The sequence below is a fragment of the Panthera uncia genome (genome assembly GCF_023721935.1).
Source record: "Panthera uncia isolate 11264 chromosome B2 unlocalized genomic scaffold, Puncia_PCG_1.0 HiC_scaffold_24, whole genome shotgun sequence".
Lineage (NCBI taxonomy): Eukaryota > Metazoa > Chordata > Mammalia > Carnivora > Felidae > Panthera > Panthera uncia.
In genome coordinates, this window is record NW_026057580.1 from 95,387,212 (window position 1) to 95,398,007 (window position 10,796).

The window sequence follows — 10,796 nt, forward strand, 5'->3', positions numbered from 1 at the left end:
CCCAGATCAAGCATTAAAAGATGAAAGTGAGATAAAATACTTGGCTAAAGTTGAAACTTGATATACGTCCATGGAATGTGGGACATTGAATTTTAAAAGTGAAACTTTTTGTGGGGCGCCTGGATGGCTCAGTTGGTTAAGTGTCTTACTTTGGCTCAGATCATGATCTCACGGTTTGTGAGTTTGAGCACCGCATTGGGCTCTGTGCTGACAGCTCAGAACCTGGAGCCCACTTTAGATTCTGTGTCTCCCTCTCTCTCTGCCCCCCTCCCCCACTCACGCTCTGTCTCTCTCTCTCAATAATAATAAACGTTAAAAAAATAAAAATAAAAAAATAAAAGTGAAACCTTCTAAAATGGAAGGTTAGGATTATGGCCCAACATGAATATGGCAGACAAAGCTGAAGCTTACATTCAATGTGTTTAGTAGTGTCTTGAGCAAAATATTTTTGCACATATTCAGCATACAGCTTCCAATATTCATGTAGAAATTTCGTCTTATCCATGCGTCTTTAGATTTACTTACCTTAATTTAATGCAAATGAATCTGTACCCCAGATATATATTGAAATATGTGATGAATAATACATCATAGAATAGATTATAACACACACAAACACATACACATGTGTCCTTCCCATAGTATTAAGTTCACCAATTGTGTTTAAGAACAGGCTGTAAGTTTTAATATTTTAAATATCTCTAATATTTTTAAAAATATCATATAATTTCTTGTCCTAGCATGCTTATTTTTTGCATTTTAAATTTGTAATTAAGTTTAGAAAGAGGCTATAATTTGAAGTATATAGAGAATATTATTTCAAGTAATTTTATAATTCAGAATATTTATTAAATGTATACAAGTTTAGTGAGGGAATATAATTTTTGAGAATTGTTTATACACCATGTCAGAAATTTAACCTCTTGAAATAATCAAACACACTGCATTCACAATTGTAGTTAACAATATTTAAGTCATGTAATTTATCAATTCACTTTTGCTTACTCACAAACATCACTAAAACAATTTTCTGTCACCATTTACTTTCAAACTGTTTCCCTCTTTTTTTTTCTTATCCTAAAATTTTTTTTCCCTTCTCATTGTCAAACTTTCCTCATTTGGCTTCTGGGAATAATACTTGCTTGGTTTTTTTTTCTCCTAGACTTCTAAACTTTTAACCTCCATGCATTCAGAGGTATATTCAGAATTCTCCTTTCTATTGATACTTACATTCTCAATGACCTCTGTATGATCTTAGGCTAATATCCTAACTTTTTTGTGCTTTGGCTTCCCCTCTGTAAATTGGGGTAACTGTACCAATCTCATAGAATTCTGTGGACTAGAGGAATTAATACACAATTAGAAAAATGATTAGGATATATTTGTTTACTATGAGCCATGTATAAGTTCTGCTATTATTACTATTGAGTCATCAGTCATCTGTCTCATGGCTTTAAATACCTTTTAGAGACTGATCACTTCCAAATGAAGGTCTCCAGCTCAGACCTCTTCCCAACTGGACTCACACATGTGACTGCATCTTACCTGTGGGGCATATGTTCCAAGACCCCCAATGGATGCCTGAAACCACAGATAATACCAAAACCTATATCTACTATGTTTTTTCCTACCCATACATATCTACAATAAAGTTTAATTTCTAAGTTAGGCACAGTACAAGATTACCAACAACAATAATTAAACAGAACAATTATAACCACATATTATAATAACATTTATATGAATGTGGTCTCTCTCACTCAAAATATCTTATTACTGTACTCACCCTTCTTCTTCTTGTGATGATGTGAGATGATAAAATGACTACATGATGAGATGAAGTGAGGTGAATGACGCAGGCACTGTAATTCAGCATTAGGTTACTATTGACCTTCTGAGGATAGGCCAAAAGGAGGTTCCTGGGCTTCCAGACCAGAGTCAACCACAGGTAACTGAAATTGCAGAAAGCAAAATTGTGGATAAAGGGAAACTGCTGTATTTCAATTCGGGTGTTGTCTCAGTCTGTTCAGGCTACTATGACAAAGTACCATAAATGGGGTAACGTATAAACAACAGAAATTTATTTCTCACAGTTCTAGAGGCTGGAAGTCTATTGAGACTTACCATCTATTCATATTCAAATTTTATCCTTTGTTGCAGGAGTGACTTTGTTGTTGACACATTGTAATTTTTTTAACATACTTTCCCTTTCTTTTAAGTATGGAATAGATCCCTTCCTTCCCCTACCCTTTTGTCCCACAGATGACTCTTTATAAAACAACTGTCCTGGTTATCTCAAATAGCTAATGTTATAGGGAAAAATTAGTATAATACTCCTGAAATCCTGGATCAGGAGATTCGAACGGGAGGTAATCTTGCTATCACAGTATGGAATTCCAATTTTTAATTCTTAATTTTTCGTTAAAAGATGGAATAACCCTAAAAGAAAAGTAACCAATTGCAATAATAAATCCTTAGAAATGATCTTTCAAATGTTTATAGGCTGTTAAGTTCTTTGGTTGTATCCCCATTATTTGAAATCCTACACATAACTTAAGGTTCTTCTACCCAATGCGTTATACTCTCCATATTCTTATACCATTTTCTTCAAACATTTTTGCCAGAAAAGTGATGTAATTTTCCGGTACTACGAAAACTCACACAAATATGAGAAGTCATGTCAGATGGCAGACTATGAGAAGTCATGTCACATCTAGGGATAGAACTTTCACACTCCCTAAAGTTCTTAAACCATTCCTTCAAATCCTATCCTAAAATTATTGTCAGAACAGTACACAATGAGCAAATGACCGTTTATCATTTTCAAGCTAGATGGAGTTTTCAGATTATCTGTTCATCCTCCTTATTTTAGTGACCATATGTTAAAAATGTATAAAATCCCAAAAATATTAGTTGGTATTACTTTATATTTTTGCTGAAAATGACATATGCATTCCAAAAAAAATCTATTACTGTGGAAGTGGTGGTTTATTTTTTTCCTCATAGACCAAATAGAGTATTTGAAACATTTTGCCTTATGCATATCTCTTTGGACAGAGATGAAGTTGAGAAGAACATAGATAATAAGGAAGAACCAGATATATTTTCCTGATCAAACTAAGAGGAATAGAGAGTAACAAATGTCTTTATGTAACATAGACTTTTATATTCTTCTTAATAATTTATGCTCTGAAATAATCCCGCAGATATTCAAGAAACATGTTCACTAATTTGGTCACTCACTTATACTTTAAAAAGAAAAGAGCCCTAATGTTTTTTAAATTGATTACACTCAGAATTTTTCAGCATCTCTGAGTGCTTTCTGAATGAGGAATTTTAGTTCCAAAGATTGTTGACAGAACTGACTTAAGTACATCGGCTCATGCATGATATGTTGTCTCTTCTTTGGAACTGTTCATATTGTTTTTCTTCCTCTTGTGGATGTTTATTTGAAGGATGAATAGGTCATTCTTAGCAGGAGAGCTCTTCACGTGACTGCCAGATTCTGAAGACAGATGAGTCAGTTCCACACAGACTACAAATTATGCATGCTGGATAAATCTATATTCATATTCGCATTTGACCTAAGCTTCAACTTTAAAAATAGATTTAACAGAAATTATACGGAAATTTCAAAAATTGTTTTGCTAGGAAGCAAACAAGTTATGCAATACAATTTAAAAAAAGAATGTTCCCTCTGCTAGAAAGAGATCACATTAGCAGTGAAATACTATATGTCAGTCTGAGCTTAAGCCCAAATTCAAGAACATATTGTACACAAAACTTCTGAAATCTATTTATCTGCTGTGTGATTGATAGCTATTGCTGCAGTTCGGAGACCTTTGGGCTTTACCGCCTTTCCACTGTTTGTCATTATAGAATATTCTTTGAATGGAAAGTTATGTCGTTTTCAGGGCCAGTGGAAAATAGGCCAGAATGTGGAGGTGCTAGTTAGAGTATAAGAACATTGATTTAGTAGGCAAGGAGCTGGCTTCAAATCCTACTCCAGCCACTTAGATCATATGTGCAAATGAGCATAAGAATTGCCTCAGTTTACCCATCTGTAAAATGACTAACAATGACCCCTACTTCGTAGGACAAACCTCAGGTGTGCCCTACCTGACATAAATTGTAAGAGACTTAGCACACTGTCTAGTAATACTTAAGAAAGGCTAGCTTTGTTTTTAATTAGATCTTTTTGTATCCCCTATTGCACAGTAAGTGTAAGCATGATTTTTCTTAAATTTTATTATGTGCTCCAAGATCTCAGAAATATTTGTCCTACCTCTTTTCCTGGTATACACAAACTGGAAAACTTAGTCTGCTTTTCACTAGGAGCTGCACCCAATTTAAGAAACAAAGAAAACGAAACAAAACAAAAAGAAATCTGCAGCGAGCAGGCATACAACGGTGGATACTGACTCTGATCTGAATTCCTTCTTCCTTGGTAAAGCGAAAGGAGTTACTGGAGTACGGACTGAAAATATCTCAATTTGGAAATGCAACCATTTCCTTTTCTTTCCTTTTCTCTTTTTTAAGTAGTGTGAGTCTTCATTATTTTCTTCTGAAATCTTGGATTTCAGAGGATAAACTTATTTGAGCTTTCAAAAACAAAAGATCTATAGAAGAATGGGTGAATTTGGAGATTATACATATTTTAAATAAATTGATAATAATAACCAGTATTTTAGAGAGTTCCACACACTTAATTCTCACAGAAGTTCTGTGAATTAGGTATAGTCTTTCTAGTTTCACAAATTAAAAAACTGATACCCAATAGTTCAAGGGTTTTTTTTTCAGGTTTTCATAAGTTGTAGGTGAAGAATTCAGAATTAGAACGTGGATGTGACCCACTGACCAAAAAATATTGCTTTGTGGTAGTAGAAAAACAAGTGTTAATCAAAATGCAGAGCCTGACCTTTCTTTCTGGGACTGTATAGATGAATCTGAGCAGGAACTAAGGCTATTTACTAGTTCCATCTTTTTTGGCTGGGAAATATTAAATAACCAAAGAACTCACCCAAAGGTATGTATATTACAGGAAAGATATTGAGTTTAGCATATGGCTTTCAGATATTATCTTCTGAATTGTCCCTGAGAGTTATGGAGGCCAGTACCCCTGAAGACATAGGTCTTCCTAACATCACTAATCAGAAAAAGATGCATGCCTTCAGAGGTAACAAAAAGCATCCCAAAATCTGTATCTAAGATCATTTATCCTAGAACTTTGTGTTCCTGAGTAGATTTTGAGGATCTCATATTAGTAGGGGAGAGATCACAGTGGTAACACAGGAGGGACTTTATAGAGAACATCATACTGCTCTAGAACAAAATAAGTATTTTTAGTCAGCTTATCATGATATATGCCATTGTTTTCTGTTATCTGTTACAAGTACTGCCATTTAAATATTACAGACAGGATTCAGATGGGCTACAGAAAGACATTTTTCAAAAGTCATCAGTTCATGCCCGGGTCAAGAAAATGGCAAGAATTTTCCTTTTATAACCCAAAGTAGAAAATCTGAAGTTGACTTTCTAAATAGATTAAAAACCACTTCAACTACACCAAAGTCATACAGAATGAAATAATCAACACCTATGTATCTGCTCTCCAGCTTATGAAAAGGCATTACAAAAGGCAATGAAAACCAGTGTCAGCCCCTCCATCAACCTACTTCCCTATTACAAGCTAACCACTATGCTGAATTTGATACTTAATTCTATGTACATAATTTCACCTTACTGAAGTTGTTTATGTTCTTAAGACATAATACCACTAATCAAATTGCGTAATTTTAAACCTCATACAAACCACATTATACTCTCCATATTCTTATACCATTTTTCACTCAAATTTATGTTTTTGAGATTTATCCATGTTGATACATGTAACTCTAGTTCATTCACTTCTACATATTACACACCACTGCATGGATAAAAAAAAGTCTTGATTTTTGCAAGCATTTCAATATTTTCTGATTTCTTCCTTTACAAACGTCACTGCTCTGAACATTTTACACATCTCAATATGCACAAGATTTAGAGTATAACTGAGTGGAATGGAAAGGGCATCACCACCTTCAAATGCACTATTTCCTAAATTGGTCTTTCCAAGTGATTAAAACAATTAACATTCCCATGTGTAACAAAAAGTTTTCTGTAAAACTAGACTATTAATTTCATGAGCATGAAAAGCTTCTTATTTTTACTATACTTTGGATTTTCCTGATTATTATTGAAACTTCATTTCATATTTTATTGGCTAATCAGGTTTCTCCTTGCTGAGTTGTCTCTTAATATTATTTACTTACCTTGCTACTTATAGATTGGATAGTTTTATAGTGATGTTAAAATGACCCTAATATAATCTGCACTAATGTTATGAGAGTTATAAACATTGTAGATTTCCTATCCCACCTGTAACATAGTCGTTTTCCTATGTTGCACAAGAATTTCATTTTCTTTTATTTATTTTTTTAGGATTTTAAATTTTAATGTGTTAAGGATAATTTGTGTATTGTTTGCAATATATTTCTTCACCAATGGCCATAAAAAAAAAAAAAAGAGGATTCTCATACTTACACATTTATCTATATGTTGTCTAAATTGGGGGGTTCAATTTCATTTGTTCATAGAGAACCAACTGTTCAGGTCTTTTAATTTTGTATCTGTCATTTCCTTAGCTCTCTCATGTTGTATTTTCATGTATGACAGACTGGTATCTATACTCTGTTTAGTTCCACTGGTCTTTATCCATGAGCTGACTAAACAACGTCTTGGTTGCATAACTTTATAAAATGGTTTGATACCTGAGGAGTAGTTCCCACACAACTTCTTGTTCCTCAAAATATTCTCAGCTATTCAAAGTCCATAACCTCCCAATTCAAATTTAGAATTAATCGCAAATTCGAGATTGGTCAGATTCCTAAACCTAAAGATAATTTGAAAAATATTAATAATCTTAACATTTCGCATCTTCTATCCATGAACATTATATAACTTTTCTTTTTTACAAATTCCTCCAAAATTTAATGAAAGACTTTAATAAAAAAATTCTGAATTTTCACCATGTTTCTTCACTTTTAATGTAATTCACTTATAAATACCTATCATTGCTTTATTGTAAGTTATTAGTTTTTAAATCTATCATCTGCTGCTGAACTATAGAAATGGAATTTGACAGTTATATACTAATCTTACATGCAACTTTGCTGAACTCCTTCATTAATTCTAATAAATTATCTATATATAATCTATAGTTAACTATGGAGTTGGATATATCTTTTTGTTGTTGTTGTTTATCCAAAGTCACAATTTAATTCGTGTTAGAATAGAATTTCCATCTTGGTTTTTATAACTAAAAAGCCAGTGCTCTTTACCTATTGTATACCCATCTTTTTTTTTTGTTAAGGATAATTGGAAAATGAGATTTGAGGCACTATTTCTGGATTGAAAAAAAAATGATTTCTTCTATTGAGAATTTGTTAGAAAATGTATAAATAGAATTTGTGAGCTATACATTATTCTACTTTTTAAATCCCAACTTTAATGTAAAATATGTAGTAGTTAATTAAAATTGTTCTTCAGATAACAAAAATTATTAATACTGTTTTTCTTTTAGGGAAAGAATTCCACAATGTAGAGACTGATTTTATTCTGAAGAAACTTGTACTCTGACTGTACTAAGTCTCAGATTAATCACTCTTCGGTTTATATATTTTTAATGTGAAATACTTTCTTTTTAAATTTTTTTAAATGTTTATGTATTTTTGAGAGAGAGAGAGAGAGAGAGCGAGCGAGCATGAGCGGGGCAGGGGAAGAGAGAGGGGGAGACACAGAATCCAAAGCAGGGAATGCGGGCTCGAACTCACAGATTGTGAGATCGTGACCTGAGCTGAAGTGGGACGCTTAACCCACTGAGTCACCCAGATGTCCCCATGTGAAATGTTTTCTAATTTATAAGTAATTTTTATTTTATTTTAAAAAGTATGGAACGCTTCATGAATTTGCGTGTCATCCTTGCGCAGGGGCTATGCTAATCTTCTCTGTATCCTTCCAATTTAAGTATCCAACTGGATTTGGATATATCTTATATGAAATAAAGAAATGCAGTTTGTCTGTGTTTGTTTTATTTTCTTATTTTACAATTTTACTAGGCTACCTGGTAGAATGTTGAACAGATACATTGAGGGTGGGCATCCTTGTCTGATTCTCATTTTTTAAGGAAATGGTTTTAACATTTCAACTTTATTAAAGTGTTCAAAGTAGGTTTTCGATCAATATCCTGTAAGACGTTTTCTTCTATGTTTAGCTTGTTTTTTGTTGTTCTTTTTTAAATAATGAATCGGTTTTGAATTTCATTCTGTGGTTTTTCTGAGTTGCTGAGATAACCACACGCCTTTTCTTTAATTTCTTAATGTGATAAACTCATTAGTACATATTTCAAAAGGCAAGCAATCTGTGCTTTTACATTTGCTTCTATTTTACTAAATTTCCTTTATTTCTCTTTCTAAAAATTTTTCCATTGCCTTCTGTGTTCATAAATAAGAAGAGTCTATAATTTTCCTTTCTTCTATTCCCAGAAATACTTTAACATTGGCATCATCTTTTGCTTAAACTTCCGGTGAAATTCATTAACAAAACTATCTGGAGCAAATACTTTCTTTTCTTTCTCTCTTGATTCTTATATGAATTCAGATTCTTTAATATATTTGTATATATACATACGGATGTTTGCTAATTCATCTTAAGGCAAGTTTGCTTAGTTATATGTTACTAGGAAAAAGTCCATTTGTCATGTTTCTAGTTAATTATTCTAAAGTAATTACTAGTATTCACTTATTATTTTATTAGTCTCCATTTATAGTTTTGTCTTCATTTTATTTTTTAATAATTTTATTAATTCTGCTTTCTCTCTATTATTTTCTTGGTCCATCTCACTAGGGCCTTATCAGTTCAAACACTGGCCTTACCTTCTCTATTGTATCTTTATTTTTTTTTGTTTGCTTGTTTTATTTGACTCCCACTTTATCATATTACCTATTGCAAAATTTTTTTTGGTTTATTCTATAATCTTTTTCACACCTCTTAAATGTGACATTTACTTTTTCTTTCTTTCTTTTCTTCTTAAGTTTAACATTCATGCCACAAATGTCACTTTCAATTTATTTCCCCTGTATCCTGCTAATTAAGTTCTAAACCATTTTCTTTAATGTTTATATCTAAGTATTTTCTAATTCTAATGTTTCTAATTTCCGTATGATTCTTTCTTTGACTCCTGATTTAATCAAAAGCGTATCCTTACATTTTCAGTAATTATCAGTTATTTTTACTTCTATCTCAATCACACTGTTGTCAGAGAAAGCACTTTTCACAATAGTAAACCTTTAAAGTTTGAAACATGTCTTATGAGCTAGCATATGGCAAATTCTCTTAAAAATTCCATGTTCTTATAAGAAGCATGAGAATTTCTGAATCGCTAGATTCAGGATCCAATACATAGCCCTTAAGTCAAGCTCATCACTAATGTTATTTAAGGCATTTGTATCCTCAAAAGGCATGATTAACCTGTGACTTCAAGAAAGGTGTTAAAATCTCCCACAATAATGGTGAATTTCAAAACTCGACGTATACATGTTCAGTTTTTGCTTTATATATATTTAAGGCTATGTTGTTTTATAGTGAGAAATTTATTTTTTATTTTATTTATTTATTTTTCTTTCTTTCTTTCTTTATTTATTTTTTGAGAGACAGAGACAGAGACAGAAAGGGAGTGTGTTGGGGGCAGAGAGAGAGGAAGACACAGAATCCAAAGCAGGCTCCAGGCTCTGAGCTGTCAGCACAGAGCCCGACGTGGGTCTCGAACACACAAGCTGTGAGATCATGACCTGAGCCTAGGTCGGACGCTCAACTGACTGAGCTACCCAGGCTCCCCTATGGTGACAAATTTAGAATTGCTGTTTCTTCCCAAATCATTAAATTTTTAACGTATGCGGTGATCTTTATATTTAGTAAAAGTTTTCCCTTCTACTCTGTTACACGATCATCTTTTATTTAGTATTATTTACAACTTAGTAATGTTATCATATTTTGATATAGTATATATTGTATATATGTATTCCTTTATCCTGTGTAAATTTTAAGTGTGTTTCATGTAAAGAACACATATTTTTAAAAATTCTATCTAAAATTTTTAAGTGGTGAATTAAGTCCATTGGCATTTCCTATAATTATTGATATTTTGAATTTATACCAATATCTTGCTTTGTTCTTGCGATTTACTCTGCCTTTTCCATATTCTTTCCCATTCCTCATTCTGGATTTTATCATTCTGAATTTGGATTTTGGATTTATCATTTTTCTTTCTCTAGCGTTCGGGATATTATATTTTATACTTTGATTATTTTAATTATTATCTCCAATTAATTAATATCCCTATTATTTTAAGCAAGTTTATACTTAATATATTCCCATACTATTCTCTTGAACAGTCATAGAAAATTAGAAATCTTTAACTGCAAGTAACTCTTGGGCAACTTACATAGCACCTTAAGCCACTATTTCAGTTTCACCTTATTTTTACCTGCAAAAATAACCATATTTTTGTTTCATTTAGTGAAACTTGGTTTAATTTTACACATATGTTTACAATTTTTTTGTTGTTATTAGCTGATCATGTTACATCTTAGTTCTTCCTCTGGTTTTAATTTCCTCCATGCAAAGTACACAATGGAAGTTCCTCCATGAGGTTTTTTTAGTAATAAATCTCTGTTTTTGTTTGCCTGAAAATGTCTTTC

At 32.3% G+C, this 10,796-nt stretch overlaps 1 non-coding gene across 1 annotated transcript; it reads right to left on the bottom strand.

Moving 5' to 3' along the window:
- Positions 1-7,982: 7,982 nt before the first annotated feature.
- LOC125939263 (U6 spliceosomal RNA) lies at positions 7,983-8,083 on the bottom strand. The gene has a single exon (XR_007463002.1). It is a non-coding gene; the product is annotated as a U6 spliceosomal RNA (small nuclear RNA).
- Positions 8,084-10,796: the final 2,713 nt, after the last annotated feature.